Consider the following 18,911-nt stretch of genomic DNA (forward strand, 5'->3'; position numbering starts at 1 on the left):
TCTAATTGCACCAAGGCAAGGGGAATTAATGTAAATTTTAGTGTTCTTAAAGGAAAAAAAGATTAGAATCTCAATTCTTGAGAATGATGTTTCACAATATTTCAATATCTCTGCTACATCACCCACTTTTTTTTGGGTAAATGGCCTTTCAACCATGCACCTTTATGGGAATAAAATATATTTAAAGAAATATTATTACAAAATCCCCAAAAACATTTATTTGCAAGATGAAAAGTCTTATTATATAGCCCATATCTAGTCTTATTCTTTTCTTTATACCTCTACACAGATTAGTGCTTAGCAATGAGGGTTGCAACCTTTAATGGTAAGTAAAATAAGTTACTTCCAAGTTGCTCATTTAGAAAAGTACTAAACATATGGAATTAAAGATGTGCATAACTGTAAATATTTTCTCATCTTGAGAAAAGAAAGCTATGAAAAACTACAATTCTGCTATTGTGTTCAATAAAGCTTGTGTTCAATCCCCATGGATAGTGTATGGCTCCCACTTTTTGGTCAGATCATATATCTGAACAATAAACCAAATTGATCATATTAGTGTCTCACTACAGATAATCAAGTCTCTGTCATAAAATTAGGGTGGAATAACTAGGCACAAAAATTGTAAGGGTATGGGATAGAAGCATGCCTCCCATCTAGAGGCAGGAAAAATGTGCTTGTTCTTTTCATACCAACGTCATTCAATGACCTTACTAGCATGGGACTGCAATAAAATATACCTTCAGCTAGTAAAGAAAATTGTTCCATAAACATTTGAATAGAAAGAATATGTATAGATATGAAAGAAAATACCTCGTCCTTCTCTATTGTAGCATCAGCAATAATTCGAATATTTTCATGAACATCAAAGTGGAAAAGCTACAAAAGTCAATTGGTCATAATATCTATTATAAGATCATTCAATATCTGTAGCTTCTTTAGAGGAAATACGTGTCAAACAATTTTAGAAGACAAACAAATAAAGCAGGCATCATGAGAGCATAGCACATAGTGCAAATCATCAACTACTATAAGAAAATAAGAAAAATATAGTAGGAAAATAGCAGGTCCACTTTTGCCTCTTTCTTTATTAATTATTAGTTCATAAAAGTTGTGTTGCTACACTCCACAATATAAATATATTAGCATATAAATAAAATGAATTCTGAAGTTAAACAAACACTCTAGTTGCTTACCATCAGTGATACATCAAAGAAACCAAAATGTAAGAGCCAAACTTTCTATTTGTAATCAACGGAGCATATATCACCAATAGAAGCATTGCAATAGATTTAACACTCTACAAGTTTTGTGAGGGTCGCACAGGTGACATTATACTCTAGTTGATTAATACTCAATACCAAAGTGATAATTTGATTTAGTGGAACCATATTTATGGTAAAGGACAAGCAAGCATACATGAGGTAGAATTAGATCCTCCTTCACATATAGTAAGTTTTCTACCGAGGTAGTTCGGATCTCTCTGAACTCAAATGCAAGTTGTTGTTGAACAACTCGTAGAAATTTAGCTATTTTATCTCCTTTTCAAATCTACAAATGAGAATGCCAAAGTTGAGAATCAAATAAAATATGTATTCTACAAGAAATATTGTCAAAAAGTTATCTATATCTAGCCCCTGAAGTACTGAGGTAACAAGAAGAGGCAGTGGGCCTAACAATGAAAGCCCAGTCACCCATGTTTGTTGCAAATGAATTCACCATAGCTTAATAGAAAAAAGGTTTCCAATATCATGAAACCAAAGAAAATTGTACATTAAATAACTTGAACCAAGCATAACAACCATAGAATGAATGAAAAGCTGAATCATGCTTGCACATGCTTCGTTCACCAATAGAAATCTCATGGTTATGATCCAAGAAGAGGATATGTTGAAGACAACATGCTTTAGACAATTGGCAGTGGCCATGTTGAATTCTCTATCCATCAAAATCTCTTGTGGAGTTATCATTCGTATGATCCTTTCCCAAATTTTTTCTCAGCCCTCTCATCCTAGGAAAGGATCAAAAAGCAACAAACATCACTTCTCCTTAGTTTCATAACACCAAAACTTAATGCTTGTTGCATGCCACCACATAATTACCATGGTACATCCTTACTATGCTAGGGATGATATCTAGTTCTTTAAAAGCCTTTGAATAAAAAATTACAACATTAATTCCCCATAACAAAAATGAAAAAATATAACATATCATATAAAAAAGACATTTAGCTTTTATCTACCAAAACAAATCTAGAATAGTTATAATGAACTTGGGCAAAAATCTTTGTAAATGAGATCATATTGTAATGGCCCATGGGATGCTTACAAAGCTAATATCCCTAAAATTTATTTTACACCATCCTCTAAGCAATCAAAAGGATCCAGTAAGCGCATTACAATGATCAAAGAATCAAGATATGATATTGTTGAGAAGAATATAATGTGTTGGCAACAATTGGTCAAAAATCCAAAATCACTTGGTTAACCTCCAGTTGATAACTCTGATGTCTTTTTCCATGAATTAATTCTTGAGTCACTAAAATAAAATCTAGCAAAAACACCTCAAATAGGATCCAAACTAGTGAATTGAAGCATCTTTTTAGAAACCACTATATCTTGTCATGTCTCATTCAATCCATGTAGCCAGGAAAACAAGAGTACACCAAATATTGCTAAATAGTAACTTTCCAAAACTAAGGGCCTTTTGTTGAAGAGTGTTCCTCTAAGAAGCAATCTGAAACTAACTATAAAAAAACACCTAGCTCAAATCTTAGTTGGAGTGTTAGATCACAAGATAAGCAAGGCAGCCTCTCAATATTGGCTCCAAGAGCACAAATCTTGGAATCAATATTTTCATAACCTCTATCAATATGTCTCACTCCATCAATATGAGTAGTGCCCTCCCCAGCCATACCAACAAGTATTAGTGTTGCACCAGCTCTAAGGTTAGTAGCTTGTACTGGAACACCATATAATGAACTACAGCAAGTGGTCTAATGATCATTTCATGAAGAACTATGAAATAAATCATGACATCATATGCAAAAATAGTTAACCAAAAAGAAATGAAGAGAAACTTACCTCCCCTGGTCATTCCCACTTATGTTGGCAATATTTCTACTAACCCTTATTTTCACTTCAAGCTTCTACAACTCTTCCACTAAATTAAGATACTTGTTTAGGATTATATCATAACAATCATGCTCAAACAAGAAACTCAACTCAAAAATTCTAATTTCCTTCAAGTAAAACCTTTTCAATAGTAGTAAATCACAAACCATGTCGCATGTGCCCTTCAAAGATTATTTCTTCTACAACACTTTGACCACTACAAGTAGCTAAAAGAGTCATAAACTGTGGCTATAAATCAGTAGGGCAATCCAGGGTATGGAAGTGCTATTATAAGCACACCTCTATAGTAGTCCAATGGTATAATCTAGTAGAACACAGCTAATTTTAGTTATAATCAATCTAACTAAGTAGAGTTAACAGTAATAGCTAAGTCAAAATGTAATTACCTATAAGCTATCAAGCCCTATGCATTCAATTGTGCAACCCATGTGTTCAAGCTTTCTTATCACTGATGATAAATGCCTTTGAACAATAGGGGACATTGAAAGTGATGAGCGTATAATAGCTACAACAATAAAAAATGTACCAGCCTCTATACGATCAGGTATAATAGTAAAATTAGCACCATACAACTTTTTCATGCCCTTGATAGTAAGAGTACATTTTTCTTCTCTATCAATGCAAGCCCCACATGCAATCAAGTATTCTGCAAGATCAACAACTTCTGGCTTCTGCATTAAAATTAAAACCATTGCTTTTAAATTTGACCCTCTGTAGATCCACAGTATTAATTTTTTCAATCAGATGTTTGAATAGCAATTCCTCATGTTTAGTTGAGTTTCCAGTTTATCATAATGGAAACATAAAGAAAGTAAAGGAGCAATACCTTTAACAAAATTTCATCATGAATCAAGCCTGGAAAGAAATGGATGGAAGAATATAAAAGCTAATGTAAATAAAGTTGTTCGAAATGCTTCATTTTCATTCTATTCGTGTAAAGATACTTCACTAAGTTACACAATTATAATTCAATTCTACCAAATGTCAAGTTTTTTCTCAATGAAAATTTTAACATTATTAGGTGCCCCAGTGAAAGGCTTCAGTTTGTCTTCTGGGGACTCAGAGATCGAGTTGCAATTTACTGATGCCTGCCTTTTTTGTGGATCTAGATGAACAAAAATTTTATTAATTTGAGTAAAATATTAGATGTACAGTATTGTTTTTGGCTCTTTGCATTCAATAGATCAAGTGTTTTATGTTGGTCAAATGAGTTCCCTAATTGTTTGTTAAATATTGACCAGAAGTGTTTAGGACCCATTGGGGTTATAGGTACTTTGGTTTTCTTTTTTCTTTATGCCCCTCCTAAAAAGAAATGTAGAATTGGGAGATGGATAAAGTTAATGCTAGAATTGTTAAATGGGAAATTTCAGGTTTTCCAGAAGGAATTTTTTCCCTATTCCTTATATTTTTCATCCTGGTGTGTTATTTCTAGAATAATCAATGGAACAAGTGTGTTGAGAATTTTCTTTGGTCATAGACAAAGGAAGAAAAGACATGTCATTTAATGAGAACAACATATGAAGCCTAAAAGGCTACAAGGAATGGGGTTGAAGAATTTATTTTTGTTTTATAGACTATGCTTGCTATTGTCTAATGGACTAAAAAGGCTATTAATGGTAGTGAGCTTTGGAAGAAGCTTATTAGGCTTAACTTATCCAATTATTTTCCCAAAGGAAACCTTAGTTGGAATGGTCACATATGTGGGACATACTCTTTGAAAACTTTGAGTTTAAACCTATCAGTTCAAATGCTTTTTGTTTTATTTGAAAACATGGAGAGGTAAAAGTTGTACTAAAGGATGAGGTTTTCTCTAACAAGATTTTAGTGGCTTTAGGTCCTTGAAGTAGCCTCTTAGTGGAAAAAGTTCTCTAATTGCTTCAAGGGATTAATTTTCTAACAAGAAATCAATTATGTTGATTGTTTGTTTGTTTGATTGACTGTAAATTAATTTCAGTATCCATAAAAGTCAAAATCAAAAAAGTTGGTTTGAAATGAAGCCTTGAAGTTATACATTGCAATTTTGGCTTGTAGAAGAATATTAAATGGGTTGGTGGTAAGAAACTCTTTCAAGTTACTCCTGATTACATGTATGCTTGACTGCTCTCTTCCGATTGGTGCAATTAATTGAACCTCCTATGAGGTCTTCATTATTCTAGGAATGTTTGGGCTAAGAGACAAGAATTTGGTCTAATTATCTACCTAAAATGTCATTTTTTCAAATAATTTTGTTGCTTAATAAATTGGTTGCAGGGGATAACTCTTCTAAGTCTATCTAGATGCCACATTATCTATTGTTGTGAATAATGTGGAAATGTAAGTTCATAAAGGTAAAGATGATGGTAAGAAGTTCTGTCTAGATGGGACTCCTATTCTGGAGTCTAAAAGCATGGAGATGGGGTCAGACCTCTAGGATAATGTTAAGTAGCTAAGCTAACACATATGATTATTGAAATTGTTTTGTTCCTGACAAGGTTCCTGAAAATTTAGATGTTGAGCCAAATAGTGTCTCTCTTGGTCATCAGGTGAATGTTGATGCAGTGCTAGGTAGTCATCTGCCTGTTGTATTAGAGCCAAGTTCTCATGTCCCAATTGTTGCTGCAAAATAAGTGAAGAATGTGGTGTTTTTGTTTCAGTCCCTGATGATGTATATTCTAATAAGAACTCTTCTGACAATAAATGGTAATGGTGTTCATTCTCTTTAACTTGTTGCACCTATGAGGCACTATCTAAACTATTGGCTTTAAGAATGTGTGGATTTTAGGTAATAATCTCTAAAGAAGAAAGTTGAAGGTTTTGTTGATCAATGAGAAGGAAAAAAGAGAAAAAGGAAAAATGATTGATGTGGTATTTGGTGATTTGGCTTTACTCCTGTTATTTTGGATGGTAATTATGATGATGTTTACTTTTGATTTCTTATATGGATGGTTCAAATGGATGATTCCTTTCTCAATTTTTAGTGGGATGTGACCATAAAGACTGTTGTTTGATATTGCTTCTTTGGATCTATCTTGGACATGGCTAGGAGTCACTAAAAAGGGTATAGATTTGATCTAGTTGAGCTACTCATGTCGGTGTTTTAATGCATCTTCCCTAAATTCTATCAAGTGTTTTGTCTCTCTGATTAGTTGGTGCTAAGATCTCTAGCATTTGTCCTTGGGTTAGAAGTAAGAAGTGTTGAACATTGCTATTTCAATAGTTGATTTAAGTGTTGTCTAATGGTTGACTTCTTGTAGGGTAGGGATAATTTTTTTTGGTCTTTTGGTGCCACTTTTTTGTGATTATAAGTTGATCAATTCTATGTAAGCTTTCAAAATTCATTCAAGCTGCATTTGTGTACTAGTTCCAATATAAAATTAAAAAGTTGATATTACTAACCTGGGCAACATTTGACAGTGTCGTTTCTCCATCTACCAATGAAGCAGCCATCATTAGAGTTTCTATAGCACCAACACTTGGATAATCAAGATAAAATGTACCCCCAACAAGTCTCCTCCCATTGGCTGCATAGGCATGTACTTTACCTTTCCTAAAAGATTAAATCATCACACTGTTAGGTGGTATGTGAGTTCAAAAGCAAGAAGATATAACTGAATGAATTCAAAAGCAAGATGATGATAGCTAGATAATCTTATAAATGAGTGTTCCAATGGAGTCAACTGGTCATCATAAAGAATGGTACACAATATTACTTGGTACTTCTTTTACAAATATAATAATAGCCCAACTCGGGTTAGGATTGTCAAACAAAAAACTGGTGGAACTAGCCAGAACTTCGTACATTTGGAAACAAACAAAAACCTTCATGAATTTCTTAAAATATTCATAAGAAAGAAATATTATAATTTGAAAGCTAAACTTAATGTTATTGATAAAAATGGTGAAAAGGTTAATATTTGTGGAGAATGGTAACAAGACAACTGATTATTTGAATACATTTCATTTGCAAAAATAGTAGTGCCTCAACCCAGGGTAGGAGATAAATCAGAAGCTAAGCTAACCATGTCTTTTTATAGTTGCAAGAAATCAGCAATCTTGTTTAGTTTGTTTGGATATTCAAGAATCAAGAAGTGAGAATCCATTTAATTTCCATGTTGAGTTTTCTGATTGCAGTTATAGTGGAAGCAAGGTAAGAAATTCTACAAATGATCAAAACATATTACTGTAGCTATTCCATCTGCATAAATATAATTGTATACACAAAAATGTACACTTCTCTAAGTCCTATACAAGGGATCTCATGGATTGAGAGTCTCTAATGGTGACTTAGAGCTCCCTAGTCATCACATGCAAAGGGTGCAAGTGAAGTGTTGTAGCCCTCAAATGAGCTTAGGTATGCAACCCCTTGCAAGGTGCACCATGAAATGGAAATTTTTAACACAAGAGCAATGGTGCTAGTGTCCAAGAACCTACACATAATGCAATGCAAAGTGAATCTAATCTAAGAGGATGTAGAATGCAAAGCTAAACTAGCAATCACCATTTAAACATGTTGAAATCATTCAGATAAATATTAAAAAGAGTAGAAATTATTTAAGTTTCAAATTTTACAAGGAAACTCACATTTATTATTATTTTCTAGTTAATATGAGCGGGAAAAAGAAACCACACTTTCAAAGGTAATAATGATGAATTCAATCTAAAATACAAATGAAAATAATTTTTAGACTTTGCAATAAAAGAATTTATTTATTTTCAAAAAGCTACATGCATATAGATTATATCATTGCAAAATGATGTAGAGTTGATAGGTAAACATCATAAATGAAAAAATTCCAAGCCCTGGAAAGAAAGGTTGTGTCAAATTCTTCTCATGACTGAATGAGGAAAGGTATAGTTCAAGGTGACATTGACATAGGATCGTCAATCCATTGGAAATTTCTTAGGCACTTTGAAGAAAAAAGCCAACTTAATGACCTACTAATATGCAAGCTTTGTGAAGAGATGACTTGATATGGTTTCCAATGAGAGGTGCATAGGCTATGGTTAGGCATTATACTAGTTTTTAAATGGCATACACAACCAGTTGAGAGAATAAACCAAAGCTGATAATATTCATGAGTAGGTGACTCAAATGTGTATGTTTGTGATTCATGAACACCTATCTTTTTAAATATTATCTAAACTATGGAAAACTAAATATTTATTTTCTTTGTTGTCTTTAAATGCTAGTCTTTTAAAGGCCAAAGAAAACAAATAATAGTTTTATAGTTGAAGACATTAAATTTCTGACATCCATGCTATTAAATTTGAATGTTTCTGATTTGACTGCCTAAATGACAATTATGAAGTATTCAAATCATATTTTACAATCCATTATCAAAAACATTGAATTAGAAAACAGAATTGTGTTCACTCAGTCAAATCCAACTTTTACAATTTAAATGATTATTATATTTTCAATTTAAAAAAATATCTTCTACCATTAAAGTAAATGTTATTTAAAAATCAGTCAATGACTCTATTAACACACTGACTGTAGGTTCTTAAAGTATTTATCAATCTTATGTTCTGAATTCCAAGTAACTAATGGAATAGGTAGCAATAAATAAGAATCATCCCCTTACTATTGTAGCATAGGGAAAGTGTGTATTTAACTTTACTTATTTTAAATCCTTAAGAAAATTCTAATCCTACTAAGTTGCTAACTGTTGTCTCTAATTTAGTTGATATTGGCCTAACATGGAGAAGGAAAATGCTCATAAAAGAGATGCAAGGTATGGTTGGGAGGTGGTAGTAGAGAAAATGTAGAATTGGCAACAATGGGGGATGCAAAATGCAAGCCTAATAAAAAATCACCTTGGGAAAATAAGGGCTTTAAGCCCTAGACAAGGACATCAACTAAACATACCAATTTAATGTCATCAAGAGCACTGATGCTAACAAGACTAGACTAATTTCAAGGCACCCTCGATTCAAGAAATTATTGCACAACCTAGTGCCATAGACTTTGTTGAGGGTACCTTCTCTTGATTAGTAATCTATATTTTCTATGAATTGATCTACCTATGAAAAAAATTTCCAAATTAAAATGTTAAAAAGTATTTTTCAAATATTTCAAACTAAAAAAATGTTCATCTTTCTTATTTAACATAGCAGATTATAGAAACTACAAAAATTTTGATCAATGATTGGTTCAAATTATAAAGGATTAATCACTAGTTAGTGGACAACCCTAAGCTTTAATTCTCTGCCATGACATGAAAGGAACTAAAAAGAAGGTACCACTAGGCCAAAGAGGTCACATGAGCCTCCACAAGAAAATTCACCCATATTATTGTCATCATCAGGTTTCAGACCCACTCATAAGCACACCCATAAAAGAAAGGTCATACACATAAAGCTTACCAAAAAAAACATCAAGCAAACAATTTGTTTATCTATGTTAGGATTTATCCTTCTATGAAATACATAAATTCTGAAATCTTTGAACTTAGGAAAATTTGACATATATATCTATGAAGTCTTCAAAGATAACTGAAAATATCGTGACTTTATCTTTGATGCCTTCAAAGATCACACAAAGTGAAAAAAAAATTGAAGCCCTCAAAGAATACTGAAAATATTATAAATTAATCTATAAATCCTTCAAATATCAATCAAAAATAATTGTAAATTTTGATCTATGAAGCCTCCAAACATGACAGAGATCTCAATGCCGACGAAAAATGTGGCTGCATCACAGATCATCTGCTGTATTAAAAAAAAAACATGTTAACAAGGTTATAGTAGTATATCAGTTCATGTTAAGGGTTCCAATATCTATCTTCATAAGTCACACAATATGATCATATCCCCCTTATTTAATTAATTTTCTATATCCATTAGGAATTATTTTTGAATTTTTATGTGCATTGATGAATTTTTGTGTGCATTGACTCTTTTCTAACAAAATGAATATGTTGAGAAATATTTTATAATAGTGCCTTATCAAAAATGAACATGGTTGTGAGGTAATATGTTTGGTGTCCAACCTCAACAAAAATTGGTTTCGTAGAATAAGAGCATAACATAATTTCATAAACTATGTCATCTTCTTTCCCTGCATGCTCCAAGAGGCTTGAAAATTATATTTGGAAAATAAATGTTGATGATAGTCCTTGTTAATTATAATCCACCTTTTCCTATTTTATTTAGAATAATATTTACTCTATTAGATCTAATCTATTAGTATATCAAATAAGATTTGGGGATGTTACATTGTGACAAAGGAGTGAATCTACATAAGCAAAAGACTAAAACTACACTAGCAACCAAAGTAGATCATTGAGTTACAAGCTCAATCACAATCACAATCACAATCACGAGAAATAGCTCATGGATAGATGAATGAAAGGGGGTATATTTTTTGGATGATAATAGCTCATAGAGACCACAAATCAAACTTGAGTTCCCTTCTAACATCTCAATGCATCATACCTTGAATGCACAAGATTAGCAGCACATAGATCAACAAAATGGAGCAATTCCAATTGAAAAATGAATAAGTTTAAGTTCATTTCCATCATCTTGGTGTATTAGACCCTTGGTGTACAACAATATCAACTCATTGATCACACGACTCCAAGACTCCATAAATGTCCAAAATGATATAGGAGATATTTTTTTTCTTCTCAACCATATATGAGCCTCAACATATTAGCAGTCTAGAGTCCAATAAACCTTTTAAAAGACTAATATAGTATCTTAACACTATTTTAATGCTTATAAAATTGCAGTGTCTACTCTAGAAAATATGATTTTTTTTTTGTGTTGAAACCCTAGAGTTGAGTTATGCATGATGGCCTTTTGTAAATATTGTGTGGGGGTGGTTTAGTGTGATAGGTGATGTTATAGAGTCTAGAAGAGTTAGAAAAGTTTATGTAGTAGGCTGATTAAGAAAATTGGGTGCTCATACATAGGAAAGCATCAATTGGTAATTGAGCATGATATACATGAGGCAAAAATTGTTGAAGAGATTGCAGAGAAAAACTTTGTTCAAAATGACCTAATGGGTGCCATGGCCAAGATTGAGCAAAAAATGGCAGAAAAATGTGATAAGTACCTTGATTCCTTGTCTCTTCCTCGATTCCCACCTCTTTTCTTAAATTTCTTGTGCAACTTCCATGCACGCTCTGTAGAATCTTTGAAACTGAGGGAGACAGGAAAGATAAGAGCAAAGGCTTAGTGAATAGGGGCAAAGGTAGTAGTAGAGGCGGTAAAGGTGGATGCAGTTTCAAGATCGGATATAGATTCTATTAACTTTTTTGCCCAAGCGTATTCAAATCCAAATTGAGATGCACATGCCCTACGATCCATATACCTCCCACCCTTTGCATGCACCAACAAGTGCTAATCTATTGCTTCTTAATTAAACAAAATAATGAAATAGGCCGAAACCCTTTTTCATTTTATCATGTTTAGCTCATGTTGGTCAAAATTTTGACCAACACAAGCATGGATTTTTTTAAAAAGATATTTTTCCTTCCATATTCTAACCAATCTAAAACATTTTAATAGATGGTCAAAAAATTTAGTCTAAAAATGGGGTCAAATGTACTAGTGTGAGTAATGTTGTTCTACTTATCATTAATGATTACTTGTTTTGCTTACCCTACAATTTTTTTCCATTTCCTATCCCATTATGGTTGATGTGAGGACCCGTCAACTTGTATTAGGATCTTTAGTACTTTCTTTTTAACTAATGGATTGGTATGCATCAAAGAGATTTCTACCAATGCTTCTTTCACTACTATTTTCAAATGTTCTTAACTCAAAAATTCTTATTGTCTTTCTAAATTTCAAAATTTTAACCATTTCAACAACAAGTTGGCACGTCCACTTTGATTTAAATTTTCAAAATAGTTATTCCAAATCTTTTAAACAATTCTCCTACAATTTATTTCTAACATTTCATCATGCATTGGCTTCAAAATATTTTCATCAATGTCAATTAGAAATTTTGGTTTTCTACGAATTATTCTAGGAGATGTTGATGTACACGTTGCTCTATATTTTCATTACTTGCACCATGTGTATTCATCCTTTCAACTTGAGATGTCACATTAGGGGCATTAGCTGACGTAAGTGTATTTTTCATAATAATTTTAGTTGGGGTATGTTGAACATTTTTGTTTGTCAAATTAGGTGAGTTTGCAACATCAATATCAATAAGTAGATTCTCATCACTTACATTGGAGGCATTTGATGATGTACCTTCACATAATCTCCTCATGTGCTCTCGTAATTTTTTCTTTGTTGCCTCTCATTTTCCAATCATTTATCTCTTGTTCTTTCCCATGATTGTAGATGCAAATTACCCACATGAATAAAATAAACAATAAAATATAAAACTAAACAAATTTGCATGATTATTTTATGTTCAATCATAAGATATTAACATAAAATAAGATGTTGGCACATGAAAAATATAAAATTTAACATTTCCAAGAACAAAAAATCTTACACTTGCATACCTAGTATAAAAATATATGTGAAACAATAGTAGAATCTGGTGGACCGCACTAAATAAAAATATATGTGAAACAATAGTAGAATATGGTGGACCACACTAAAACAACATAATAATTGTTGACATGTTTTATGAACAGTTTTCAATAACCCGATCTGGTTTTGTATTACTAATGCACAAAAGTAGATTGAAGGAGGGATGGAGTGATGGAGAGAATGTGTGTGTGTGTGTGTGTGTGTGTGTGTGTGTGTGTGTGTGTGTGTGTGTGTGTGTGTGTGTGTGTGTGTGTGTGTGTGTGTGTGTGTGTGTGTGTGTGTGTGTGAGAGAGAGAGAGAGAGGGTGAAGCTAGGATAAAGAGATAGAAGGGGATAGGAAGAGGGAGAGGGAATAAGAGAGAGGGTGTGTGTGTGTGTGTGTGTGTGTGTGTGTGTGTGTGTGTGAGAGAGAGAGAGAGAGAGAGAGAGAGAGGAGAAAAAGGGGATATGTGAGAGATACGAGGATATGAGAGAGAAAGAAAGAGATTAGGGGATAGGAGAAAGAGAGAAATGTAGGATGGAGAAAGGATTAGGGGATAGGAGAAAGAGTGAGAGAGAGATATTAGGGGATATGATAGAGAGAGAGAGAGAGAGAGAGAGAGAGAGAGAGAGAGAGAGAGAGATTAGGGGATATGATAGAAAGAGTGAGGGAGAGAAGGAGAGAATGAGAGTGAGAGAGAAGGGGATAGGACAAAGAGATAGTGAGAGAGAGAGAGAGGATGGGATGGAGAGAAGAATTAGAGGATATGATAGAAAGAGTGAGAGAGAGAGAAGGGGATAGGAGAAAGAGAGGGGGATAGGAGAGAGAGAGAGAGAGAGAGAGAGAGAGAGAGAGAGAGAGATTATGGGAGATTAGAGGATATGATAGAAAGAGTGAGAGATAAGGGGATAGGAGAAAGAGAGAGAGGGGATGAGAGAAAGAGAGATTAGGGGAGATTAGGGGATATCATAGAAAGAATGAGAGAGAGGTAGCGAGAACAAGGGAGAAAGAAGGGGATAGAAGAAAGAGAGGGAGGGTATAGGACAAAGAGAGAATGAGAGAGAGCTTGAGAGAGGATGGGATGAAGAGAAGAATTAGAGGATATGATAGAGAGAGAGGGGGGGATAGGAGAAAGAGAGAGTGGGGTAGGGGGAGAGAGAGAGAGAGAGAGAGAGAGAGAGAGATTATGAGAGATTAGGGGATATGATAGAAAGAGTGAGAGAGAGGTGGAGAGAATGAGTGAGAGAGAAGGGGATAGGAGAAAGAGGGAGAGGGGATATGAGAGAGAGAGATTAGGAGATATAATAGAAATTGTGTGTGTGTGTGTGTGTGTGTGTGTGTGTGTGTGTGTGTGTGTGTGTGTGTGTGTGTGTGTGTGTGTGTGTGTGTGTGTGTGTGTGTGTGTGAGAGAGAGAGAGAGAGAGAGATTAGTGATATGATAGAAAGAGTGAGAGAGAGAAATTAGGGAAGATTAGGGGATATGACAGAAATAGTTAGATAGAAGGGGATAGGAGAAAGAGAGAGAGGGGATATGATAGAGAGAGTGGGGGAGGGAGGGAGGGAGGGAGAGATTAGGGGATATGTGAGAGAGAGAGAGAGAGAGAGATTAGGGGATATGATAGAAAGAGTGAGAGAGATGGATAGAATGTGAGAGAGAGAGAGAGAGAGGAGAGGATAGGACAAAGAGAGAGGGGATAGGACAAAGAGAGAATGAGAGAGAGAGAGAGATAGAGAGAGAGGAGATGGGATGGAGAGAAGAATTAGAGGATATGATAGAAAGGGAGAGAGAAGGGGGTAGGAGAAAGAGAGAGTGGGATAGGAGAAAGATTGGGATAGGAGAGAGAGAGTGGGATAGGAGAGAGAGAGAGAGAGAGAGAGAGAGAGAGAGAGATTTGGGAAAAGGATGGAAAGAGTCAGAGAGAGAGAATTTAGGAGAAAGAGGAGGGAGGATAGGAGAGAGAGAGAGGGGTTAGTGGATATGATATAAAGAGTGAGAGAGAGAAGAGGATAGGAGAAAGAGAGATAGGGATATGATAAAGAGAGATGGGGGGAGGGAGAGAGAGAGAGAGAGAGAGAGAGAGAGAGAGAGAGAGATTTGGGAAAAGGATGGAAAGAGTCAGAGAGAGAGAATTTAGGAGAAAGAGGAGGGAGGATAGGAGAGAGAGAGAGGGGTTAGTGGATATGATATAAAGAGTGAGAGAGAGAAGAGGATAGGAGAAAGAGAGATAGGGATATGATAAAGAGAGATGGGGGGAGGGAGAGAGAGAGAGAGAGAGAGAGAGAGATTTGGGAAAAGGATGGAAAGAGTCAGAGAGAGAGAATTTAGGAGAAAGAGGAGGGAGGATAGGAGAGAGAGAGAGGGGTTAGTGGATATGATATAAAGAGTGAGAGAGAGAAGAGGATAGGAGAAAGAGAGATAGGGATATGATAAAGAGAGATGGGGATAGAATAAAGAGTGAAAATGAGAGAGAGGATGGGATGGAGACATGATAGACACTTTTTTAGTATGATACATAACCTGATCCAGTTATGGCTTGGTGATAGCCTAGGAAAATGACCCAAAGACTTGGGAGACTATTTTCCCTCCATTTTTTTCCTTTAGACATTTTTTCATCTTCTAAGATGAATTATGATATTTGTCTTCATAAAGTATGCTAATGGTGATGTTGGTATCTCTAAAATCACCACCATAATCTCACACGTCTTCTTAGCTTTCTAACCATATAGTTTTTTTCTTTTTTTGGACAACATTAACATTGTAAAATTTAATTACTTTTATCAATGCCTTCACATTCCTCACAGGCATATGTCTACCATTTTTAAAGTAAATTTTGATATACTTAACCATACTCAAAAAAAATTACATATTACTACTATACACTTGATTATATACACATTTTCTTAAAAAAAGTTTCAATTTTTAATTATTTTGATGCAAGTTATGCTCAGCACACAAATAGGTACCAAAATTTTAGGATGTGGTCTATTCAATAATTCACAACAAAAAAATAGTAATCATAAAATTACAAAAAAATACACAACTTCTAGATATGACTCTTAATTATCATCCTACCAAAGGGATATGCAAAATACTAAATATAACTATGTATTTTGTGTTGCACACGAAACAACTATGTTATGTTTTCTAAAAAAATCAAGAACTATTTTTTGTGTGTGCAAGGTTTGACCCACCTAATCTTATCCATTTTGTAAAAACTCTAGTAGTTTAGAAAGTAGATTTAGAGTACTAAAATTTATATTTTTTATGCATCTTGTCATTTTTAGTGTATGAACCTCAAATGTCTCGACCAAGTTCAAGTTCACCTAATTTAAGAAAAAAGGTGTCCACTTATGCCCCCCTTTTTGTACACCATCTTGGTGCACTTTCCCTTGTTAGAGATAGGAAATATTGAGAGAGAGGGAGGGGGGTGGTGAATTAGTATTTCACAAACTTTTGCCCAACTATAGATATCTTTAACAATATATACACATGTATATAAGATTAAACTAAAAAGTAAACATAACAACAACACAATGAAACTCATAACAACATCGTTTCTTAACTAGGGAAATCCTAGCCAAGGGAAAAACCTGGTGAGGATGGTACACACAAAATGATCCACTAATCAAAAGTATCTTAAGAAAGATATCGACTAGGTTAGGAGTCTATTACATATGTATAGTGTATATGTCCTTGTTAGAGGACTAGGACTTGTTATAAGCCTCAACCCTGTTACAAGTTGGTATTACAATTAAAAAAAGTAGCAAGTTGAGTGCATTGCTCAAACATGCACATACATTGATATATTATGTACAAAAAAGGTGTAGCTACAAAATCCTCTTGGCAGTGCTGATATCATCAATATCTAATTTGTCCTAGGTGGTTTTTCATAAAACTTCACATATACTGCATTTACTTTGGTCTCACACAAATTCCGCATCATATAATTATCACAATGTAATGACATAATCATCACATAACTTTTCATCAAAAACTCTTTCCTTTATACCCATATGTTTTGTCTTGTCGGCCTTAAGTCTTCACATGCATCAAAACACATAAAATCACTTCATGCTAAGTTAGGGTTGTAGACACCTAAATCTGATCACATAAATTCATAATCATATTTAGTCATCCTCTAAAACATATTTTAATTAAATATTAAATATTAAATTATTTTAACGCTATCCCCTAATTAATTAATTATAGCCCAATTAATAAATTAAAAAGACAACCAATAGTCTAATTTATTAATAAAATATCCCTTCCTCTATTAAGTTAGAACAAATGCAAAACTCATTTAACTTAATCTCCAAAACCCCTCTCTATTTAATTAATTTAATTAATTTAATCCCCGACAAAATCATCATCTAAACCAACAATTACCCAAACTCAACTCATGCCCCAGATATTCCTCTTTGAATTAAATAATCTATTTATTTAAGTAAATCCCATGCACCAGATATTCCTCTTTTAATTAAATAATTCATTTCTTTAATTAAATTATTTATTTATTTAATTAAATCTCATGCACTAAATATTCCTCTTTTAATTGAATAATTTATTTAAATAATTAAATCTCATAGACCAATAATTTCTCTTTTAATTAAATAATTTATTTATTTAATTAAGCTCACCCACCAATGTTTTTTCTAACAAATCCATCCACCTCCCACATCCTCCAGTCAATTAATCCACCTCATTCACCTTAAGTGAAACACATCACCTCATCTTCCATGTCTAAAATCCCTCTCCAGATCACTTGCATAGATTAAGGCATGATTTATTCCCTCCGACTCAAGCCCAAGTCCACTCTCATGCAACATCTCCCTCATCCATCTCTAAACATAGAAGTCTATCTCCTCCACCTATCTCAGTCAACTAAAGCCTATCTCACACCTCACTGAGTTAACTATCCATAAGGAATTTGTATCTCCTCCTCACCCAATTGCCTATAAATTGAACCCTTTACTCCTCACAAATCATCCACCTTCTAAGTAAAACTATTATATTATTTTGAGAGCTAATTACTTTCAAAGTGCTATTTAGTGATATTTATATTTTTCATGCATTCATCTATCAAATTCATCCATTGTTGAAGCTTGAACACCAAATTTGAGTACACATCCTTGATCATGACCACATCTAAATATCAAGGAGGCTACGAAGACTTGGAAGTTTGCATTCTTTATTTGGGTTTATTTCTGGTCAATCTAATTTATTTATTTAGTATTAGTTTATGAATGTTCAATGTTTGTTTTTATATCTTTTACATCTTGATTCTCACACATACAATTTGGCACCTCAATGGGACCCCACAAATGGGTCATTTTGTTATCCAAGATTCATTTTTCTTTGTTAAAAGACTAATGGATTATCTAACATTTTTGTGTTTTTGTTGTTCTCTTCTATAGTTTTTTGGGTTTTGCATGTCAAGGTTTATATGAGTAGCTTACGATAAAAAAAATAGACTTTCTGGACCAATATTCAACTATATATATATTCATGATTTTTCAATAAAAATCATTTTTGGAGAAAATAAAAAAATTATATGATGAAGTTTTTTGGTAGGTTTTTGTTGATGTCCCCAGTCTATACTAAACAATTCATAGTTTGGATCAATTTTTGATAATTTATTATTTTTTCATGATTTTTCATTAAAAAAAACTATTTTGTCATCAAATTAAAGAATTGGATAATGAAATTTTTTTGTAGGTTTTTGTTGATGTCTGCAGCCTACAATACAAAATTTAGAATTTTTGGATTAAATTATAATAATTTATAAATTTTCCATAATTTTTTATTAAAAAGTTTATTTTTGGAGAAAATAATATAATTAAATGATTAAATATTTTTTGTAGGTTATTGTTAATGTGCACAGACTAGAGTAAAAATTTTAGATTTTTTTGAGCAATTTGTAATTATTATTTTTTGCATGAGTTTTCATTAAAATTTTACTTTGAGAACAAATAAAATAATCAGATAATGAAATTTTTTGTAGGTTGATATTGATGTTGGAAGCCTACACTAAAAAAACTAGGGTTTAAAATTTAATTTCTATTAATTGTGAATTTTTCATGTTTTTTCATAAAAACATTATTTTGGGAGAAAATTAAAGAATTGACTAATGAATTTATTTTTTTAAAAGTTGATGTTGATGTTCAAAGCCTATGGTAAAAAATTCAAGTTTTTTGGATCAATATTTTACAATTTATAAATTTTTCATGATTTTTCATTATTAAAAAAATTGCAGGTTGCAGATGTTGTTGGGAGGCTGCAATAAAATATTCAAATCTAAAGAAATCTTTGGGAG

At 33.1% G+C, this 18,911-nt stretch overlaps 1 pseudogene; it reads right to left on the reverse strand.

The window, feature by feature from the left end:
- Positions 1-478: 478 nt before the first annotated feature.
- Positions 479-1,722, reverse strand: LOC149539581 (protein XAP5 CIRCADIAN TIMEKEEPER-like; annotated as a pseudogene).
- Positions 1,723-18,911: the final 17,189 nt, after the last annotated feature.

This window comes from Cupressus sempervirens, chromosome 9 (genome assembly GCF_028749045.1).
Source record: "Cupressus sempervirens isolate cs-2001-9-10 chromosome 9, ASM2874904v1, whole genome shotgun sequence".
Lineage (NCBI taxonomy): Eukaryota > Viridiplantae > Streptophyta > Pinopsida > Cupressales > Cupressaceae > Cupressus > Cupressus sempervirens.